The 22,740-nt window shown below is 44.5% G+C and overlaps 1 pseudogene; it reads right to left on the minus strand.

Moving 5' to 3' along the window:
- Positions 1–6,389: 6,389 nt before the first annotated feature.
- On the minus strand, positions 6,390–6,507 carry LOC126459140 (5S ribosomal RNA; annotated as a pseudogene).
- Positions 6,508–22,740: the final 16,233 nt, after the last annotated feature.

Raw genomic sequence — 22,740 nt, forward strand, 5'->3', positions numbered from 1 at the left:
CGCACAGTTTGAATCGTAACATGACGTCCTGTGGCAGCACGAACAGCATCATTCAACGTGTTGGCGTTGGTGTCAGGGTTCCTCCAAGCTATAATCCGTAGGTAGCGGTCATCCACTGCAGTAGTAGCCCTTGGGCGGTCTGAGAGAGGCATGTCACCGACAGTTCCTGTCTCCCTGTGTCTCCTCCATGTCCGAATAACATCGCTTTGGTTCACTCAGAGACGCCTGGACACTTCCCATGTTGGGAGCCCTTTCTGGCACAACGTAACAATGCGAACGCGATCGAACCGCGGTATTGACCAGCTAGGCATGGTTGAACTATAGACAACACGAGCTGTATACCTCCTTCCTGGTGGAATGACTGGAACTGGTCGTCTGTCGGTCCCCCTCCGTCTAATAGGCGCTGCTCATGCTTGGTTGTTTAAATCTTTGGGCGGGTTTAGTGACATCTCTGAACAGTCAAAGGGACTGTATCTGTGATACAATATCCACAGTCAACGTCTATCTTCAGGAGTTTTGGGAACTGGGATGATGAAAAACGTTTTTTGATCTGTATATTTCGCGGAAAGGCGCACGAGATTAATTGAGAGATTTATAGTTGATTCAGTGTCGTGTAAGTGCATCAGTAATCATTTTCGTGCAGAAACATTATGTTTAATTAAAGTGGAAAAGCAACGTAGCAATGGTTATTTCAGTGTGATTGTGAAACAAACATAACTTTTAAATGTGAATGGATGAGCGTATACATTGTTAGGAAAGTGTGTCATGTGCAAAATTTTTGGGACAATAAATACGTAATTTCACTTGTACTATTATTATTTCAAAGTACCATTTTTCATTCATTAAATGAATAACCGTAAAATTTGAAAAGTATAAAGGACACGTCTATGTACGAGGGACATGGTCAGATTTATTTCGCAACGAAGCGTGTTCTCTACGTAAAGTTCGCATACTTGAGTCCTGAACCGTTGAGCGATTGATAGCTCGCGCCACGTCTCCTGGGACACAATCTTTTGTGTGAAGCGGGCGTGGCACGTTGGCCGCGAGTGTCGTTGAGACCATTTCCAAAGCGAGGCAGTGAGTGAAGCAGGATGGACTGCGCAGGTCTGCGGGCCAACGTGGCGGCTGTATGTTCTACTGCACCTGTGACTTCTATGCTGGTCTGGCTGAGCATCTTCCGGACACAAGGGATGTGCCCTGGAAACGGGAATGGACACATTATTCCTTTGGCCGACCAGGTCTGCAGGCGAGAGGTGGGTCGCCGTCTTCCACATATCTCCTGGTGGCTCCAAGTTCTTCCACTGTTTGTCGTCTCACAGTGGCTTTGTATTCTCAGTGAGCTACTTATATTTCGTAGCTTTGATGCTGAGACCACACGGTATTCGTAAAGACTGATCTCTCTTCCCGCTGTGAGCGCGATAATTGTGTCTGGTTCGCTTCCTGTGAGTGTTTGCGCCCTGTTGCTTCTACGCCGGACTGGATTCAGCCTCCCGTTGTTATTCTTCCCTGTTCCTGTGATGGGCAGGTGATTTGAGGAACATGTCGCTCGTATCAAAACATAATCTTTCCATTTGAAAACTGCCATAGAGTTATGATTTGATAGTGTGTTTCAAATTATTGGGGTTTTGTAAATTTCTTAGATGCTCATTGTCGTTACTCATAGCGTCGTAAACATCTTTTGTGCCTAGTACTTTGTGTACTGAATCGTCAAGTCGCTTTCTTTAATTATTTGGAGGCCAGAAGCTTGTACGCCTCATCGGGCCCAATATTGCTGCAAGTATTTTGGCGGGCTATACTTCCAAGTCAAGCTGGTGTTTACGTAGATGAGGTTCATTAGCCAACCGTTTGCGTGTTCCTTACAGCTTCCTACAGCCCCACGCCACAGTCAAGTACTTACCATTTTCGCCTTGTGGCGTCATTTGAAGCTGAATCTCTGTTGGCCGCTGAACTTCTTTACTATCAGGTGTAAAGTGGAGGTAGTTGCCTTGGCCAGTTACCTTGTTATCTTTTAGCGACTTCTCACAATTGTTTTGTCTACGCTGCCAGGGTGTAATCTGATGGCTTAAGTTTTTACTCGTTTTGCTTAAAATTTACTCCTCTGTTCATCAGGCTGTCAGTGTATGTTTTTGCCTTGTGGCGTGTTCCCACTGGCTGCTTAGAAAAGGAGGAGTGTAGTAAGCAGCGTATCGGGCCTGTCCGAAGTAATTTCGGGTCCGGTCGCCCAGCCCACATTGCCTGACGTGCGGTGGTTTCATATCAAGCAGCTCTAACTGTTTTGTTTCCTTTTAATGAACTCCTTAGTATTTTGTATTTTAGTCAAACGCATTCCAAAAATGTTTGTGGTCTGCTTCTTTTGAAAACTGTTTTCTTAGAACCATCAAAGAGATCACTATGTGCCCTCAGTTGTTGAAATATTTTCTTAATTCTCTTATTGAAATTCGCTGTAAATATTTCGACATCAACAACCTGTGGCACAGAAGATTTGTATATTTTTGGAAAGAGAATAACATTTGTTGTAAATCTAAACTTTCATAGTTCATGTTCCCATGAACAATTTTTGGAGAACTGAAAGCAAGTATTTGAATTAACACAAACCTTTTGTTATCTGATCTAACTGAAATATTTGATAACACTGATCGATCATCAATAATCTTTCTTAGATTTTTGCATGGTTTTGTTTTAATATGTCGAAGTCCTGTTGACCTAATTGATAAACCCATTTTTCCTGAGGAGCGAAAATAAAGCTATCTTTACGCAGTAGTATGCACCTGGTCCGATAACTGCAAACATAAAGAATTAAAGACATTAATAACGAGACGAGGAGCTTTACAAAGTGTGATTAATGCTCGGAAAATGTCGTTTACTAAACCGTCGCTCCACCAAGTGTGGAGCATTTATCGTTGGTTTAGAACACTTGTCAGATTGGATTAGCGGAACACATAGCGAAGTTTTAAAGTAGAACTGCAGGTTTTGCCATGGGTCCGTTAAATCAAGGGAAGAGTGTCACAGAAAAGCTCAACAAATGAGAGATGCTACCAGAAAATCCCCATGCATCGCGGAGTACACAATACAAGAAACACGTCACTTTCTCCATCTAATGACTATCATAGCAAGATTAGAGAAATTCGGGCCTATACAGAGAGATACCGACAACCATTCTTCCCGCGCAGTATCTGTGAAGGTAGCGAAGGGCGGAAAATCGCCACACACTGTGGCTCGCGGAGTGTAGATGTAGCGCTGTGTTCTTTCCGTTTTGTAGTTTTATGATGCTAGAACTGGCAATTGCCAACGGCCATGCGGCAGCGGTAACACCGGTTACCGTCAGATCACCGAAGTTAAGCGCTGTCGGGCTGGGCCAGCACTTGGATGGGTGAGCATCCAGTCTGCCGAGCGCTATTGGGAAGAGGGGTTCACTCAGCCCTTGTGAGGCAAACTGAGGAGCTACTTGACTGAGAAGTAGCGGCTCCGGTCTCGGAAACTAGTATATGGCCGGGAGAGTGGTGTGCTGACCACATGCCCCTCCATATCGCATCAAGTGACGCCTATGAGCTGAGGGTGACATGGCAGCCAGTCGGTGCCGTTGGGCCTTCATGGCTTGTGCGGGAGGAGAGAGAGAGAGAGGGAGAGAGAGAGAACTGGCAGTTAATGTTACAGAAGAATGCTATTCGAACTCTCCTAATGACGTAGGAGATGATCAAACAATCCTCGCTGTTGCCAGGACGTGTATAAGGCATAGCAAATGTTTTACCTAATGTAGGGCACAGTTAGACTTATTTCATTCAGAGTTTTTTCGCTCTGTTTAGAAAAGTTTGGTAGTAGCATGTAACATGTCATATACAGAGGGTGGACATAAAAACGTAAGCACCAAAAACACGCCACTTTAACTCAGGCCGGCCAGAAATTCTGCACGCGTGCGGTGCTCCTGCACATGTGCAACTTCCGGGTCACAGCGTGCACGCCGCAGCCGTCAGCGTTCATGTAGTGGATGTAGTGCATGTTTCCACGCACAGATGTCGCTTTATCCGCTTGCTGGGATACTCTGTACCGGCGCATTCTAGTGCTCTTTCCACAGCTTGCAAGCCAACCATAGGAAGGTATTTCGCGTATTAAACATTACTGTCACAGTCTGCTCATTGAGACGTCTACTTTTATGTTAACAGTTTAACCCAGTAAGACAAACAATACAGTTAACACTCGTGGGTTTTTATTAAGGCAGCTTGACTGACGGCACGTAGATACGCGTAATGTTTTTGATCTAGTATTTAAGAAAGAGAGCATTTAGCGACTTGCAACGAACCTCATTCATGATTTCAAACAACATTAAACTAATGCAAGATTTCCTATAACCAATTCTCGGTGCCCTCATTTGCACCCACATAATTTCTGTCTACTGACCTCTGCTAACCGCAGACCTCTCGATGATCACCTGTTATTTCAATACCATTATTGCTACATCTTTCATCATTTCCGTCTGAAATCTCCATAGTAACCGACAATTAGATGAATGTTATGTTTTATCGACTTCAGCTGAGCGTAGCCCTCCTCACACTAATAAAAACTCCTAAATGTAAATATACATTGGAACAAACGGTTTAATGACCAATTTTCCTGATAATAATGTAACATGGAGCAGAATGAGGCAATAATGCACAATTAGTAAACAACAATTTTTAATTATGAAAGGAATAAATCCAAACACGTTTATCACTCGTCATGAGAAATGATATAATTAAAATCGGCCGCAAAAGCACGGTTCATTGACAAACGCAAGCAGTTGCGAAGATTTTCGTCACTTATGCTTGATCGAAACCTTGATTTATTCATTTTCATCACCGAGAAAAATCTTTCACAAACAAGCTCTTGCGTGTACCACATAAACAGGGAAGTGGAGCCGCCGCCGTTCATTTAGGACACATGTCTAATAACAGATGTGGCTGTCGCACACGTGCGCACAAGTGCAGCACTTCCGCACGTCTGCACACTGTGCAGCGTTTGGCCGGCCCTGCTTTAACTTGTCTAATAAGCTATAGGAAAACGGTTGGCATTGAAGCAGCTTCCAGTCGTCTCGGAACGGATAAAAACAGGTTCTGTGTGGTTTTCGAGGGAATCTTAAACCATTCTTCTTACAAAATAGTGAAAAGTTCAGGAATAACGATGGTGGAGGTGGATAGCGATCACTCACCCTTCTCCCCAAAGTAGACCACAAAGGCTCAATGATATTGTGATCTGGTGAGTGTGATGGCAACGGTTGATGTGACAACTCATCCTCGTGCCCACAAAACCAGTCCTGGCCGATGCGAGCGATGTGAGTGAGGGCCCTGTCGTCTTGGGACACGGTATCACCACTGGGGAACAAACATCGTACCATGGAATGGACCTGGTTGGCCAAAATAGTGACATAATGCTTAGCAGTAATGCGACCCTGCAGAGTAGCCACGGGGCCCGTGGGATGCCACGATACGGCTGCCCAAATCGTCACCGAACCCCCGCTCTGTCTAGTCGAGAGTGGAATCGCCCCCTCTGTTCCTCTCTTTGGGGCGTGGCAACATTGTGAAACAAGACTCATCCGACAAAATGACTTTCTTTCCTTACTCTACATTGTAAGTTTTCGACTTCAGTGCCACATTTTCCTGTCACGGGCATTCACATCACTGACGAGTGGCTTTGAAATTCCAGTTGGCCCTGCGATTCCCTGCTTGTGGAGCTCCCTTCCTGTTGTTTTGGTGCCGAAAGGGTTCGTGAGTGTGACGTTCAGTTCTGCAGTGACCTTTGCAGCTAATGTCCCGCTGTTTCTCGTCACAATCATCTTCAACGAATATCTTCATGATCACACAACACATGCTTGCATCCGCTTTATGACTCACGAATGATATTTCTCCGCTTTCCCTTTATGTGGTATAAATATTCGACACGGTGCCTCTTGAAACACCAATCACTTCTGCTCCCTTGGTTACGGAAGCGCCCTCCATACGAGTACCAACAACCTGCCCTCGTTCGAATTCACTCAGCCCCTGCATAATGCACTCGTGACTCCACACGGCACTGTGCTGACGATCACGGCTGATATTTGCCGCTCGCGGTAAAATATAGCAGCACAACCTGCAGACTTGGCTAACACCTGAATTTATGTTCAAGTGTGGTTTTTCTCGCGGTGTTTCCATATTTTTCTCGAACATTCAACTCCTTTCGAACAGGCCTTGGAAGAGCCAACGGTACAGACCGGCCGCCGTGTCATCCTCAGCCCACAGGCGTCACTGGATGCGGATATGGAGGGGCTTGTGGTCAGCACACCGCTCTCCCAGCCGTATGTCAGTTTCCGAGACTGGAGCCACTACTTTTCAATCAAGTAGCTCCTCAGTTTGCCTCACAAGGGCTGAGTGCACCCCGCTTGCCAACAGCGCACGAAAGACCGGATGGACACCCATCCAAGTGCTGGCCCAGCCCGACAGCGCTTAACTTCGGTGATCTGACGGGAACCGGTGTTACCACTGCGACAAGGCCGTTGACTCTCCAAGCTTCAACTTACACCGAATTACTTGAGAAGCTTTTGCTTATCCCCGAAGTTATTATCGTGAAGACGTCTTCAATCCTTTTTACCTGGCCTTCTATTTGGAGTATTCATAGTTCGCAAGGACAACACTTGATAGTTTTTTTGTTCACTGTAGGGATCGCACATTTCTGTGCCCGGTTAACCTTACTGACGCCACTACGCCTCTATGGGAATTTAGTACGCGAAGTAGCTGCGTATTGTGTGAACTCTTTACTGTGTCGTCATTTTTTCGTTTTCCGCATTCCTTAGTTGGTGCAAAACTCATGGAAGTGTGTTCTGTCCATGCAGTTAAATGAAAGTCTGTTTGCTTTTTGCCATACGCGTTTCGCTACTTTTATTTGTGAAGCATCTTCAGTGATGGTTTGCAGTGTTATTAGTCCATATCGGCCCATATAACAAAATGAAAAGTGCAAGTGAAGAGCGGGCCGGAGTGGCCGAGCGGTTCTAGGCGCTCCAGTGTGGAACCTCGCGACCGCTACGGTCGCAAGTTCGAATCCTGCCTCGGGCAGCGGTGTGTGTGATGTCCTTAGGTTAGTTAGGTTTAAGTAGTTCTAAGTTCTAGGGGACTGATGACCTCAGAAGTTAAGTCCCATAGTGCTCAGAGCCATTTGAACCTTTTTTTTTTTTTTTTTCAAGTGAAGAGCTATAATAAATGTGGGCGAAGAAACGCCCGAAATCGGCCTGCTGGAGCATGAGGACCGAATGAACACATCTCCAGGACCACACATACGTACTAATATGGACAAGAAACACTGGAAATTGCCACTGAAGGTGCTTCAGAAATAAAAGAAGCGAAACACGTATCTCAAAAAACAAACTGCCTTTCATTTAGCTGCATAGACAGAAAACACCTATACGAATCTTAATTGCGTGTTTCCGTGTTTACCTGGTTGCGTAGGAACTGAACAACTTGCTGAAATATCAAATCAACGTTCATTTGTTTTTGTGCGGAGATTCAGTCTTAGTTTGCCTGTGTCAAAAGCTAGTGCTCCGGCCATATGCGTTCGAAAGCTTGCCAGTTATTTCCCCTAAACTCTTAGGGTACCTAATTCTCCCATAGTAACTGACTCGTTCCATTAGCTTCCCATGTATTTCTAGTAGCTGATACCTTGATTTCCCTTGATGGGCACTCATTTCGGTTTTTTCAAAGCAGGCTCTGAACGACGACGCTCGGGAACGAACACACTGCATATTTGGCGAGCCGCTCCGTAATAGGACAGAGAGCACTTGTTGGCTTGCGCCGCGTCATCTCCCAGACAGTGCCCCACCGGTTTCCGCAAGGCACTCGCACAGACGTTTCCACAGCTACAGGTGCTCATTAACAAGTCAATAAGAGCGTTAAGAAGTAAGGAAGTACGCACGGATGCTCTTCGCTTCAGCTGCCGACATAAAAGTCGAGTTGGAAGCGGTGGAAAATACTATTTCTTTTTTGTTTTTTAAGTCCTCCATTAGGGCACACTGTCTGCAGGTGATTCTGTTTTTATGTAATAGAAATACAAATAATAAGATGGCATTATAATGCTAGATATTTCATAAATGTCGATAGCTTGATAATTGCAATGTATGACATTGTGTATATATTTTGATGTTTGTTGGCACAGTTTTTGTAAACACGCAGACGCTGTTACGGTGAGACTCGTTGTCCTGAAGTAGTCGTGTTGGTGCCCTTTTGGTGGAGATGGTGGTTCTGTAGCAGGCTGATACTGATGCTTGTATTGGTCAAAGAGAGACAACAGCAGGAGTAATGGTAGCCCAAATTGAATAAGGTGACATTTATAATGGATGATGTTAATCGCGCAGTTCAGTAACCAAGCAGTCGATCACAGCTCTACTGCACGATTACCAGCGCTCGTGAGTTGGAGCTTTGATGTTTACATGTACTGCCATGTACAGGGTTCACTTGTTCTACGCCATGGTTATGTACAGCAGTGGCTTTCAATGTTTCTTTCTCAATAGATTCACAAATAACCTCTGTGAGGTTTGAGAATGAGAAGTTAACTTTAGAAGCTAGTAACGTCTTAAATACAGGTAAATGTATAAAGGCGACAATGTGGAAACATTCGATAAGAAATTTATCAATTTAATTAGTAGCTTTTCACGGTCTATGGATCATCATAATACGGAAATAAAATCTTCTATACATGCAATAAGTACATGGTGGAATTTCTTCCCATTACACGAGGTGTTGCATGATCTCTACGATTCTCGTCACTTACACCGTATGCAAAGGTGCCGTTTGTGGTCAGTACAAGAGTGCAACCTGCAGGTTTGCCTAGCATCTGCATTTATGCTCAAGCAACTTTTTCTGGTAGTGTTTCTATATTTTTGTCCAACCCCTTTAGTAAGGGCTTGGTGAATAGTTTGTGAAAAAGTTCTGAGAAACCTTGAGCAAAAAGGCTTACAGGTGGCGGGAAGAGAGTTACTGGTACGTGTCATACGACAGAAGCGGCTACTCCGACAAACGAGACTTCAAGTGATGTGATGGCGATCGGAAGGCACTGTTAAAGTCTGCAGTGACGTCTAGCGACAGCAATAGGGAAAAATTACCAGAAAACTCAAATTAACCCTGCTTATTCCTGTGTAGGTAGATACAACCATACACAGACATCTTAAAGGCAAGAGTTCTTGAGAGTAATTAAATTTCCAATTCTATGGAAAACTTCTAGAGTGTTTACAATGATGCCTAACTTGTGTTTGGTCGTTCCAAGGTGGTTCCCAAACGACGATCTACAATTATCACTGCTGTTACCACGTTCTCTAAAACGAATGTTAAAAACTACTACCAATTTGTCCTAAATAAAAGTTTTCAATCAGTAAACAATGAGCTTGATTATTTAGAACAGATATTCGAGGTTTGCTTAGTGTGTACTAGCGGCAAATCAGAACCAACGAAGTGGTTGGACTTGGTTGCAGTTCGGACTGGCAGCGGTACCATCAAAGCACTGGAGGTTCGAGTCGTCCCTCGAGAATGGGTGTGTGTGTTTGTCCTTAGGATAATTTAGGTTAAGTGGTGTGTAAGCTTAGGGACTGATGACATTAGCAGTCAAGACCCTTAACATTTCACACACACATTTTCAAAGCACTGGCGGTGAGATGGGCTTGGGACCCACATACTAGTGTGGACACCGGGTCAAATGTTTGTTGGTTCAGTAGCGGTTTGCTGTGTTAGTTGAATGGGAATGTATTAATAGTGTCTAAAAATATTGGAGTACTGAGTGGAATTTGGAGCCAGCATTAAAGCTGATAGTTTAATATTTAACTGTAATGTTTATGGGATCCTAAGAACTGCAGTTGTAAAGATAAGGCGCTTGGAGGGAAATAAGTGAACAGTTAGAAAATAACGTGCACGATGTGAAAAAGAATATGGAAACTTTATGGATATCTTTCTACTGTCAGTTCAGATTTCCTAAAAGAGTTGCCATCTTTGGGAATTTTAGCAGCTACACAGTTCAATAACAATACGAAACATGTAGTTTTAATCCGCAAAAAAATTGAAATAGCCCATATTCCAATTCAGCTTAAGGCCAGACATTAATTTGTCCCACCATATGGCTCCCTATTTTTTAAAAGAGAGGCCGTCCACCAGCGTTGTTTCTTCTCTGTCTTCTTTTTCTAATGATCAACTCCTTGCAATAAAATAAATGCTGTACATACGAAGACTGCTAAATCCTATCTTCCCTCATAATATCGGCTGGTGAAACAGTTATTAAAATACTACTTTATGACAATAATTAAATGGGAGCAGCCTCGACGAGTTATCAGAGCCAATTGCGATTCCACAAGGTCCAGGCCCTTGGACCCGAGCCTTTTGTTTGGTGAGGATGATGTGCCAATCGCCTGTGCATTGGCGACCAACGTTCGGCCGAATCCACCGGCTGTCGTCCGTTTGCCTTCGTCGGGCTAGTGTGTACGCGCCTTTATCCGATTTCCCAATTATGGGTCTAGTTGGTCATTCAAACATTCCAATATCGGCTCTGGAAACATGGGCTTGGTTGCCGAATTTCGGCTGCTACTATCGACTCTGACCACAATCTACTGGTTATGAACTGTAGATTAAAACTGAAGAAACTGCAAAAGGTGGGAATCTAAGGAGATGGGACCTGGATAAACTGACTAAACCAGAGTTTGTACAGAGTTTCAGGGAGAGCATAAGGGAACAATTGACAGGAATGGGGGAAAGAAATACAGTAGAAGAAGAATGGGTAGCTCTGAGGGATGAAGTAGTGAAGGCAGCAGAGGATCAAGTAGGTAAAAAGACGAGGGCTAGTAGAAATCCTTGGGTAACGGAAGAAACATTGAATTTAATTGATGAAAGGAGAAAATATAAAAATGCAGTAAATGAAGCAGGCAAAAAGGAATAGAAACGTCTCAAAAATGAGATCGACAGGAAGTGCAAAATGGCTAAGCAGCGATGGCTAGAGGACAAATGTAAGGATAGGCTTATCTCACTAGGGGTAAGATAGATACTGCCTATAAGAAAATTAAAGAGACCTTTGGAGAAAAGAGATCCAACTTGTATGAAAATCAAGAGCTCAGATGGAAACCCAGTTCTAAGCAAAGAAGGGAAAGCAGAAAGGTGGAAGGAGTATATAGAGGGTCTATACAGGGGCGATGTTCTTGAGGACAATATTGTGGAAATGGAAGAGGAGGTAGATGAAGATGAAATGTGAGCTACGATACTGCTTGAAGAGTTTGACATAGCACTGAAAGACCTAAGTCGAAACAAGGCGCCGGGAGTAGACAACATTCCATTAGAACTACTGACGGCCTTGGGAGAGCCAGTCCTGACAAAACTCTACCATCTGGTGAGCAAGATGTATGAGACAGGCGAAATACTCTCAGACTTCTAGAATAATATAATAATTCCAATCATAAGAAACCAGGTGTTGACAGATGTGAAAATTACCGAACTATCAGTTTAATAAGTCAGAGCTGCAAAATACTAAAGCGAATTCTTTACATACCAATGGAAAAAGTGGTAGAAGCCGACCTCGGGGAAGATCAGTTTGGATTTCGTAGAAATGTTGGAACACGTGAGGCAATAGTGACCTTACGACTTATCTTAGAAGAAAGATTAAGGAAAGGCAAACACACGTTTATAGTACTTGTAGACTTAGAAAAAGCTTTTGACAATGTTGACTGGAATACTCTCTTTGAGATTCTGAAGGTGGCAGGCGTAAAATACAGAGAGCGAAAGGCTATTTACAATCTGTACAGAAAACAGATGGCAGTTATAAGAGTCGAGGGGCATGAAAGGGAAGCAGTGGTTGGGAAGGGAGTGAGACAGGGTTGTAGCCTCTCACGATGTTATTCAATCTGTATATTGAGCAGGCATTAAAGGAAACAAAAGAAAAATTCGTAGTAGGTATTAAAATCCATGGAGAAGAAATAAAAACTTTGAGATTCGCCGATGACATTGTAATTCTGTCAGAGACAGAAAAGGACTTGGAAGAGCAGTTGAACGGAATGGACAGTGTCTTGAAAGGAGGATATAAGATGAACATCAACAAAAGGAAAACGAGTGTAATGGAATGTAGTCGAATTAAGTCGGGTGATGCTGAGGGAATTAGATTAGGAAATGAGACACTTAAAGTAGTAAAGGAGTTTTGCTATTTGGGGAGCAAATTAACTGATGATGGTCGAAGTAGAGAGGATATCAAATGTAGACTGGGAATGCCAAGGAAAGCGTTTCTGAAGAAGAGAAATTTATTAACATCGAGTATAGATTTAAGTGTCAGGAAGTCGTTTCTGAAAGTATTTGTATGGAGTGTATCCATGTATGGAAGTGAAACGTGGACGATAAATAGTTTGGACAAGAAGAGAATAGAAGCTTTCGAAATGTGGTGCTACAGAAGAATGCTGAAGATTAGATGGGTAGATCACATAACTAATGAGGAGGTGTTGAATAGGATTGGGGAGAAGAGAAGTTTGTGGCACAACTTGAGTAGAAGAAGGGATCGGTTGGTAGGACATGTTCTGAGGCATCAAGGAATCACCAATTTAGTATTGGAGGGAAGCGTGGAGGGTAAATATCATAGAGGGAGACCAAGAGATGAATACACTAAACAGGTTAAGAAGGATGTAGGCTGCAGTAGGTACTGGGAGATGAAGCAGCTTGCACATGGTAGAGTAGCATGGAGAGCTGCATCAAACCAGTCTCTGGACTGAAGACCACAATAACAACAACTATGGACTTTCGCTACATGTAAACACTCTGCCGCATTTGAGTCATGACTGACTCGCCGGGTTTCGATTTGCATTACTTTCTTTTTTTTTTTAAATTGTGAAGCTGAAATGAACTTCCGTGGACTGAAGAAAAAGGAGGAACGTAGAAAGAAGACGGACAGCACGACTGTCAACACCACCTGTGCCTGAGAAAGCGGTAGGAGACGGTGTCTGCACGCTAAAAAGAGCGCTCGTGATGGCACGCCTGACGGTCTGCGAGCCGATATCCCTGAGGAGAAAACCCGCAGGCTGAAGACATCAGCACAGGTGCAGGTGGCAGGGGCGCCTGCGGTCCGACCGCCGACCGCACTGGCGTCTCACCGAGCCGTCATACGCTACTGCAGCGCCTGTGTTGTCCGTAAGTACGGTCAAATGTTGCTTGGCACATGCATGCATCTCCGTAGGAACACTGCGTCGAACTTAAAGAACACCACAGCTTCACAATATCGGGTTTATCCGCCGGCGCCGGGCAAGCGACGTTCATTTAATATATCTCCTCTCTATGGGAATCTACACTACTGGCCATTAAAATTGCTACAGCACGAAGATGACGTGCTACAGACGCGAAATTTAACCGACAGGAAGAAGATGCTGTGATATGCAAATGATTAGCTTTTCAGATCATTCACACAAGGTTGGCGCCGGTGGCGACATCTACAACGTGCTGACATGAGGAAAACTTCCAACCGATTCCTCATACACAAACAGCAGTTGACCGGCGTTGTCTGGTGAAACGTTGTTGTGACGCCTGGTGTAAGAAGGATAAATGCTTACCACCACGTTTTCGACTTTGATAAAGGTCGGATTGTAGCCTATCGCGGTTGCGGTTTATCGTATCGCGTCACTGCTGCTAGCGTTGGTCGATATCCAATGACTGTTAGCAGAATATGGAATTTGTGAGTTCAGGAAGGTAATACGGAACGCCGTGCTGGGTCCCAACGGCCTCTTATCACTAGCAGTCGAGATGACAGGCACCTTATCCGCATGGCTGCAACGGATCATGCAGCCACGTCTCGATCCCTGAGTTAACAGATGGGGACGTTTGCAAGACAGCAACCATCTGCACGAACAGTTCGACGACGTTTACAGCAGCATGGACTGTCAGCTCGGAGACCGTGGCTGCGGTTACCCTTGACGCTGCATCACAGACTGGAGAGCCTGCGATGGTGTACTCAACGATGAACCTGGTTGCACGAATGACAAAACGTCATTTTTTCAATCCAGGTTCCGTTTACAGCATCATGGTGGTCGCATCCGTGTTTGGCGACATCGCGGTGAACGCTCATTGGAAGCGTGTATTCGTCATCGCCATACTATCGTATCGCCCGGCGTGATGGTATGGGGTGCCTTTGGTTACACGTCTCTGTCACCTCTTGTTCGCGTTGACGGCACTTTGAACAGTGGACGTTGCATTTCAGATGTGTTACGACTCGTTGCTCTACCCTTCATTCGATACCTGCGAAACGCTACATTTCAGCAGGATAATGCACGACCGCATGTTGCAGGTCCTGTACGGGCCTTTGTGGATACAGAAAATGTTCGACTGCTGCCCTGGCCAGCACGTTCTCCAGATCTCTCACCAATTGAAAAAGTCTGGTCAATGGTGGCCGAACAACTGACTCGTCACAATACACCAGTCACTACTCTTGATGAACTGTGGTATCGTGTCGAAGCTGCATGGGCAGCTGTACCTGTACACGCCATCCAAGCTCTGTTTGACTCAATGCCCAGGCGTATCAAGGCCGTTTTTACGGCCAGAGGTGGTTGTTCCGGGTACTGATTTCTCAGGATCTACGCACCCAAATTGCGTGAAAATGCAATCACATGTCAGTTCTAGTATAATATATCTGTCCAATGAATACCAGTTTATCATCTGCATTTCTTTTTGGTGTCAGTCACATTTTCAATGGCCAGTAGTGTACATAATGTGTGTGCGCGTGCAGGTTGTAGACACATTGTTGGCGACATATGGAAGTTTGGATCTGGCCTTGAAGCGTGCTCGAATAGACTAAAGGTAAGGCGAACGCTTGCGTTAAGCGGGATGTCTGGGTTCGAGTCTCGGGCCGCCATAAATTTTCACTGTCGTCATTCCATTATACAGCTGAAGGCTGTCCGTATTCGCAACTGTGCGTAATTTCACGAGTCGCCATACAGTGGCTGCTGCGCCTGGTGGCGCACAAGCAATCACTGGCAGCACTCATCTCGACTCTCACTGTGGCCCTCGAACGGATCACACACTTTGCAGAGGTGCTTCAGGTGCTCAAGCCACCACCTCAACTGTCACTGCCACTGCTCCCTCCAACGTCAGCCCCGAAGAGCAATGAAGACGGCACAGTACCTTGCTGGCGTCGCTGCCAAAGAGCAGACACAAAACTACATCATGACAGATACAACTGTGAAGAAAACCACAACAACCAAGGAAGACTTAAGAGGAACAGCAAACCTGCTTAACCTCTGCCACAAGCAGGGAAGAGCGGAGGTTCCGACGAAGATGCGGGAATACTGTGGTTTTTCACTGATGTAAACTATGTTCCAACATGTCAAAACTTTATGTTGTTGGGTATGTCCCTGTTGTGTACATAGTTCTGCATAGTCAGCGTGTACACAACTTTCCCACTAGAGCGCGCCCTGCTAAGCACAACAATGCAGGCGCAGCGCTCGTCCGTCTCTGCACTACGAGATGGCGCTGCCTTAGAGATGGACCAAATTCTGCTTCCGCCGATCCACGTATTAATATGTAATGCAGCCAATGAGATTGCTGCTAACGTAGAACCTTTTCTCCTCGTGGATCACACTTGCGCAGTGATACCTGAACGCGCGAGGTATTATAACGAGTGTACAGACCTCCGATTAGTCAGTCTGCATTTGTCTGTACCAGTCTATAGTCAAGTTTCAGTCTGCGCCTAATAAGATTACCATATTCCTGTACATAGCCATGAAGATAAATGAACAGAAATTTTTTCAAGTATCAGAGATATGTGAGAATAAGATTAACGTACCAAGACCAAAGGAACTTCAGATTGTCAATTGTAAACAGCATCCAGAATCAAGTTACGCAATGTCTATGCTTTTTATTATTTTAATAAATGTGTGTGAAAATTAATCAAGTTCTGTTTAAAGTTGGTCACCGTCAATCTGCTACTCTAAGTGTGCAAGTGGCATTTCTATCGTCTGACCTAATGGCAGAAGATAAACACGCCACGATAAGACCACGAGACGTATTGCTGACACTCGCCTGCTCCGTTGGAGCGACAAGTCAAATAATCTGATGGTGTGTGTACTGAAGGTCTTACAGTACGCACACCACAGTCCCAATATCCTTCCGTTTGAATATCTGTTGATTCTTTTTTTTTTACGTTACTGTATTTTATTTGAAGACTGATTGTTTTCAGAATGCTTGACAGGGAGCACGTGTACCCACCTCCGTGGTGGAGGTAGCTAGCGCACGGTTGTGCAGTGGCGCTCGACCTGGGGATAACCCGGTTCGAATATGGTGATGGAAAAAATTTTCACTGCTTGTATTTGTCCGGCAAGAGGGCGAGAGATGGTGACGTTAAGTTCCTGATCACTAGAATTTGCGCCGTTGTCCTCGTTTGAACCCCAAACCTCTCTGCCGTGTCTGACGAAGTGAGGTCCTGTGACACTGTTTATAAGGTACCTCGACCAAATAACGCCACGTACACCTTTAAAGCCACCCAAGTAATGTGTAATCGTATCAGGCAGCGCTAGTGTGTTGTATGGGACTGTATTGTGATGCCACCTAGCGCCAGAAAAACGTATTACAAGTTCCCCATCACCCTTCATCTGAGCTGAATAGCTGCTGTTATATCAAGGTAATCATTGTTGGTTGTTTTTGCCACTGTATTAACGAATAACTACATAAAACCAAATTTTTGTGATCCCTCAAAGGTCGCCTTTAAGGTTACATACCTTTAGTCATAATAATTCTTTGTAATACTAGAGACCCCCCATGAACCATGGACCTTGCCATTGCTGGGGAGGCTTGCGTGCCTCAGAAATACAGATGGCCGTACCGTATGTGCAACCACAACTGAGGGATATCTGTTGAGAGGCCAGACAAACGTGTGGTTACTGAAGAGGGGCAGCAGCCTTTCCAGTAGTTGCAGGGGCAACAGTCTGGATGATTGACTGATCTGGATCTGGCCTTGTAACACTAACCAAAACAGCCTTGCTGTGCTGGTACAGCGAACAGCTGAAAGCATGGGGAAACTACAGCCGTAATTTTTCCCGAGGGCATGCAGCTTTACTGTATGGTTAAATGATGATTTCGTCCTCTTTGGTAAAATATTCCGGAGGTAAAATAGTCGTCCATTTCGATCTCTGGGCGGGGACTACTCAAGAGGACATCGTATCAGGAGAAAGAAATTGGGCGTTCTACAGATCGGAGCGTGGAATGTCAGATCCCTTAATCGGGCAGGTAGGTTAGAAAATTTAAAAAGGGAAATGGATAGATTGTGCATGGGAGCTTAATTATATATATATGAAATGCAAATACTTTTTCTTTTTTTTTTTTTTTTTTTTTTTTTTTTTTTTTTTTTTTTTTTTTTTTTTTTTTTTTTTTTTTTTTTAGTAGCTGTAAATCCGATTACGAAGTCTCGTAAACGGTTGACCCTGACTAGTTTTAGTACGCAATCTGACTGCATAGAATAACAACAAAGAATGAAAGAAAATTTCCGTTAACACAATTAATTAATTAAGTCCCCAGCAACTATAAAACGTACGAAACCAAAGCACAAGTGTAACTGTTCTGTGTGTGGAAGTGTGATTCAACGTACACATCTGGCACGGTTCTTCCTCAATAAGACAAGAAATTTTAAATACCATTTATACTGAAGTAATTAAAAAAAATAGAAATACTATAATTGCGTAAGGAAACCAGAATTACACTCTAATACAAGAACACAAGCCAGATGCTTTGTTGACTGAACCTGTAATGACGCATTATTTAAGACATTGAAATAATGAAAAAAAGGGATTTTTTTTTACCTTCATATATATTGACGAAAAGCACTCTGATCATTACAATATCTCCATTTGAACAACATCTGCTGTCTAGCCCATCAAACAACTGCATAAAACATGGCTTCAAATAGTGCAGCTATCAATATCCTCTCAGCAAGATCTGCACAACCACTCACTACGACGACATCTCAACAACGACTTGACTCCTACTACTTCTCAACAAGCACTGACTACTGCCACATCTCGACAAGCACTCTCCACCACGACTTCTCGACAAGAACTGCCAGTGGAGGCGGCTGAATAATACTCTTTGGCGCAATCTCTGGCGCTGTGGCTCAGTGTAGCCACCTTTCAATTGAAGTTAGATATAGTGGGAATCAGTGAAGTTCGGTGGCAGGAGGAACAAGACTTTTGGCCAGGTGAATACAGGGTTATAAACACAAAATCAAATAGGGGTAATGCTGGAGTAGGTTTAATAATGAATTAAAAAATAGGAGTGCGGGTAAGCTACTACAAACAGGATAGTGAACGCATTATTGTGGCCAAGATAGACACGAAGCCCACGCCTACTACAGTCCTACAAGTTTATATGCCAACTAATTCTGCAGATGATGAAGAAATTGATGAAATATATGATGAGATAAAATAAATTATTCAGGTAGTGAAGGGAGACGAAAATTTAATAGTCATGGGTGACTGGAATTCGAGAGAAGGAAAAGGGAGAGAAGGAAACATAGTAGGTGAATATGGATTGAGGGTAAGAAATGAAAGAGGAAGCCTTCTGGTAGAATTTTTCACAGAGCTTAACTTAATCATAGTTAACACTTGGTTCAAGAATCATAAAAGAAGGTTGCATACATGGAAGAATTCTGGAGATACTAGTAGGTATTATATAATGGTAAGACAGAGATTCAGGAACCAGGTTTTAAATTGTAAGACATTTCCAGGGGCAGATGTGGACTCAGACCACATTATATTGGTTATGAACTGTTGATTAAAACTGAAGAAACTGCAAAAAGGTGGGAATTTAAGGAGATGGGACCTGGATAAACTGGCTAAACCAGAGGCTGTACAGAGTTTCAGGGAGAGCATAAGGGAACAATTGACAGAAATGGGGGAAAGAAATACAGTAGAAGAAGAATGGGTAGCTTTGAGAGATGAAGTAGTGAAGGCAGCAGAGGATCAAGTAGGTAAAAAGTCAAGGGCTAGTAGAAATCCTTGGGTAACAGAAGAAATATTGAATTTAATTGATGAAAGGAGAAAATACAAAAATGCAGTAAATGAAGCAGGCAAGAAGGAATACAAACGTCTCAAAAATGAGATCGACAGGAAGTCCAAAATGGCTAAGCAGCGATGGATAGAGGAAAAATGTAAGGATGAAGAGGCATATCTCACTAGGGGTAAGATAGATACTGCCTACAGGAAAATTAAAGAGACCTTTGGAGAAAAGAGAACCACTTGTATGAATATCAAGAGCTCAGATGGAAACCCAGTTCTAAGCAAAGAAGGGATAGCAGAAAGGTGGAAGGAGTATATAGTGGGTCTATACAAGGGCGATGTACTTGAGGACAATATTATGGAAATGGAAGAGGATGTAGATGAAGATGAAATGGAACATATGATACTGCGCGAAGAGTTTGACAGAGCACTGAAAGAACTGAGTCGAAACAAGGCCCCGGGAGGAGACGACATTCCATTAGAACTACAGACAGCCTTGGGAGAGCCAGTCCTGACAAAACTCTACCATCCAGTGAGAAAAATGTATGAGACAGGCGAAATAGCCTCAGACTTCAAGAAGAATATAATAATTCCAATCCCAAAGAAAGCAGGTGTTGACAGATGTGAAAATTACCGAGCTATCAGTTTAATAAGTCACAGCTGCAAAATACAAACGCGAATTCTTTACAGAGGAATAGAAAAACTGATAGAAGCCAACCTCGGGGAGGATCAGTATGGATTCCGTAGAAATGTTGGAACACGTGAGGCAATAGTGACCTTACGACTTATCTTAGAAGAAAGATTAAGGAAAGGCAAACCTACGTTTCTAGCATTTGTAGACTTAGAGAAAGCTTTCGACAATGTTGACTGGAATACTCTCTTTCAAATTCTGAAGGTGGCAGGGGTAAAACACAGGGAGCGAAAGGCTATTTACATTTTGTACAGAAAACAGATGGCAGTTATAACAGCCGAGGGACATGAAAGGGAAGCGGTGGTTGGGAAGGGAGTGAGACAGGGTTGTAGCCTCTCCCCGATGTTATTCAATCTGTATATTGAGCGAGCGGTAAAGGAAACAAAAGAAAAATTCGTAGTAGGTAGTAATATACATGGAGAAGAAATAAAAACTTTAAGGTGCGCTGATGACATTGTAATTCTGTCAGAGACAGCAAAGGACTTGGAAGAGCAGTTGAACGTAGTGGACAGTGTCTCGAAAGGAGGATATAAGATGAACATCAACGAAAGCAAAACGAGGATAATGGAATGTAGTCGAGTTAACTCGGATGATGCTGAGGGAATTAGTTAAGGAAATGAGACACTTAGAATATTAAAGGAGTTTTGCTATTTGGGGAGCAAAATAACTGATGATGGTCGAAGTAGAGAAGATATAAAATGTAGACTGGCAATGACAAGGAAAGCGTTGTCGAAGAAGAGAAATTTGTTAACATCGAGTATAGATTTAAGTGTCAGGAAGTCGTTTCTGAAAGTATTTGTATGGAGTGTTGCTATGTATGGAAGTGAAACATGGACGATAAATAGTTTGGAGAAGAAGAGAATAGAAGCTTTCGAAATATGGTGCTACAGAAGAATGTTGAAGATTAGATGGGTAGATTACATAACTAATGAAGAGGTATTGAATAGAATTGGGGAGAAGAGGAGTTTGTGGCACAACTTGACAAGAAGAAGGGACCGGTTGTTAGGACATGTTCTGAGGCATCAAGGGATCACCAGTTTAGTGTTGGAGGGCAGCGTGGAGGGTAAAAATCGTAGAGGGAGACCAAGAGATGAATGGACTAAGCAAATTCAGATGGATGTAGGCTACATTAGGTACTGGGAGATGAAGCAGCTTGCACAGGATAGAGTAGTATGGAGAGCTGCATCAAACCAGTCTCAGTAATGAAGACCACAACAACAACAACATTCATCCAGTACTTTAGATTGGGAGCATTTAGCGACTTTCAATAAACTTAAAACATAATTTCAAAACTTTACGAAACTTTTTCTCGCTGACAACCCCGCAAAATGATGAAAGGAAAAAAGTTTATAGCTTACTATATTTTCGCTGTTCATGAAGTAAAACTGCCACCTAAAGAATGACATTTTAATTTATTGCTTCATCACTATAAACTGGATTCGCGACACATTCTGCAGACAGTATTCATATGTATCTCTGGATGTAGCAGAGCCGGCCGGAGTGGTCGAGCGGTTCTTGGCGCTTCAGTCAGGAACCGTGCGACCGCTGCGGTCGCAGGTTCGAATCCTGCATCGGGGATGAATGTGTGTGATGTCCTTAGGTTAGTTAGGTTTAAGTAGTTCTAAGTTCTAGGGTACTGATGACCTCAGAAGATAAGTCCCATAGGGCTTAGAGCCACTTGGACCATTTTTTGATGTAGCAGAAAAATTGCATCATTGGCAAAAAATGGTTCAAATACACTCCTGGAAATTGAAATAAGAACACCGTGAATTCATTGTCCCAGGAAGGGGAAACTTTATTGACACATTCCTGGGGTCAGATACATCACATGATCACACTGACAGAACCACAGGCACATAGACACAGGCAACAGAGCATGCACAATGTCGGCACTAGTACAGTGTATATCCACCTTTCGCAGCAATGCAGGCTGCTATTCTCCCATGGAGACGATCGTAGAGATGCTGGATGTAGTCCTGTGGAACGGCTTGCCATGCCATTTCCACCTGGCGCCTCAGTTGGACCAGCGTTCGTGCTGGACGTGCAGACCGCGTGAGACGACGCTTCATCCAGTCCCAAACATGCTCAATGGGGGACGGATCCGGAGATCTTGCTGGCCAGGGTAGTTGACTTACACCTTCTAGAGCACGTTGGGTGGCACGGGATACATGCGGACGTGCATTGTCCTGTTGGAACAGCAAGTTCCCTTCCGGTCTAGGAATGGTAGAACGATGGGTTCGATGACGGTTTGGATGTACCGTGCACTATTCAGTGTCCCCTCGACGATCACCAGTGGTGTACGGCCAGTGTAGGAGATCGCTCCCCACACCATGATGCCGGGTGTTGGCCCTGTGTGCCTCGCTCGTATGCAGTCCTGATTGTGGCGCTCACCTGCACGACGCCAAACACGCATACGACCATCATTGGCACCAAGGCAGAAGCGACTCTCATCGCTGAAGACGACACGTCTCCATTCGTCCCTCCATTCACGCCTGTCGCGACACCACTGGAGGCGGGCTGCACGATGTTGGGGCGTGAGCGGAAGACGGCCTAACGGTGTGCGGGACCGTAGCCCAGCTTCATGGAGACGGTTGCGAATGGTCCTCGCCGATACCCCAGGAGCAACAGTGTCCCTAATTTGCTGGGAAGTGGCGGTGCGGTCCCCTACGGCACTGCGTAGGATCCTACGGTCTTGGCGTGCATCCGTGCGTCGCTGCGGTCCGGTCCCAGGTCGACGGGCACGTGCACCTTCCGCCGACCACTGGCGACAACATCGACGTACTGTGGAGACCTCACGCCCCACGTGTTGAGCAATTCGGCGGTACGTCCACCCGGCCTCCCGCATGCCCACTATACGCCCTCGCTCAAAGTCCGTCAACTGCACATACGGTTCACGTCCACGCTGTCGCGGCATGCTACCAGTGTTAAAGACTGCGATGGAGCTCCGTATGCCACGGCAAACTGGCTGACACTGACGGCGGCGGTGCACAAATGCTGCGCAGCTAGCGCCATTCGACGGCCAACAGCGCGGTTCCTGGTGTGTCCGCTGTGCCGTGCGTGTGATCATTGCTTG

Source organism: Schistocerca serialis, chromosome 2 (genome assembly GCF_023864345.2).
Source record: "Schistocerca serialis cubense isolate TAMUIC-IGC-003099 chromosome 2, iqSchSeri2.2, whole genome shotgun sequence".
NCBI classification, from domain to species: domain Eukaryota; kingdom Metazoa; phylum Arthropoda; class Insecta; order Orthoptera; family Acrididae; genus Schistocerca; species Schistocerca serialis.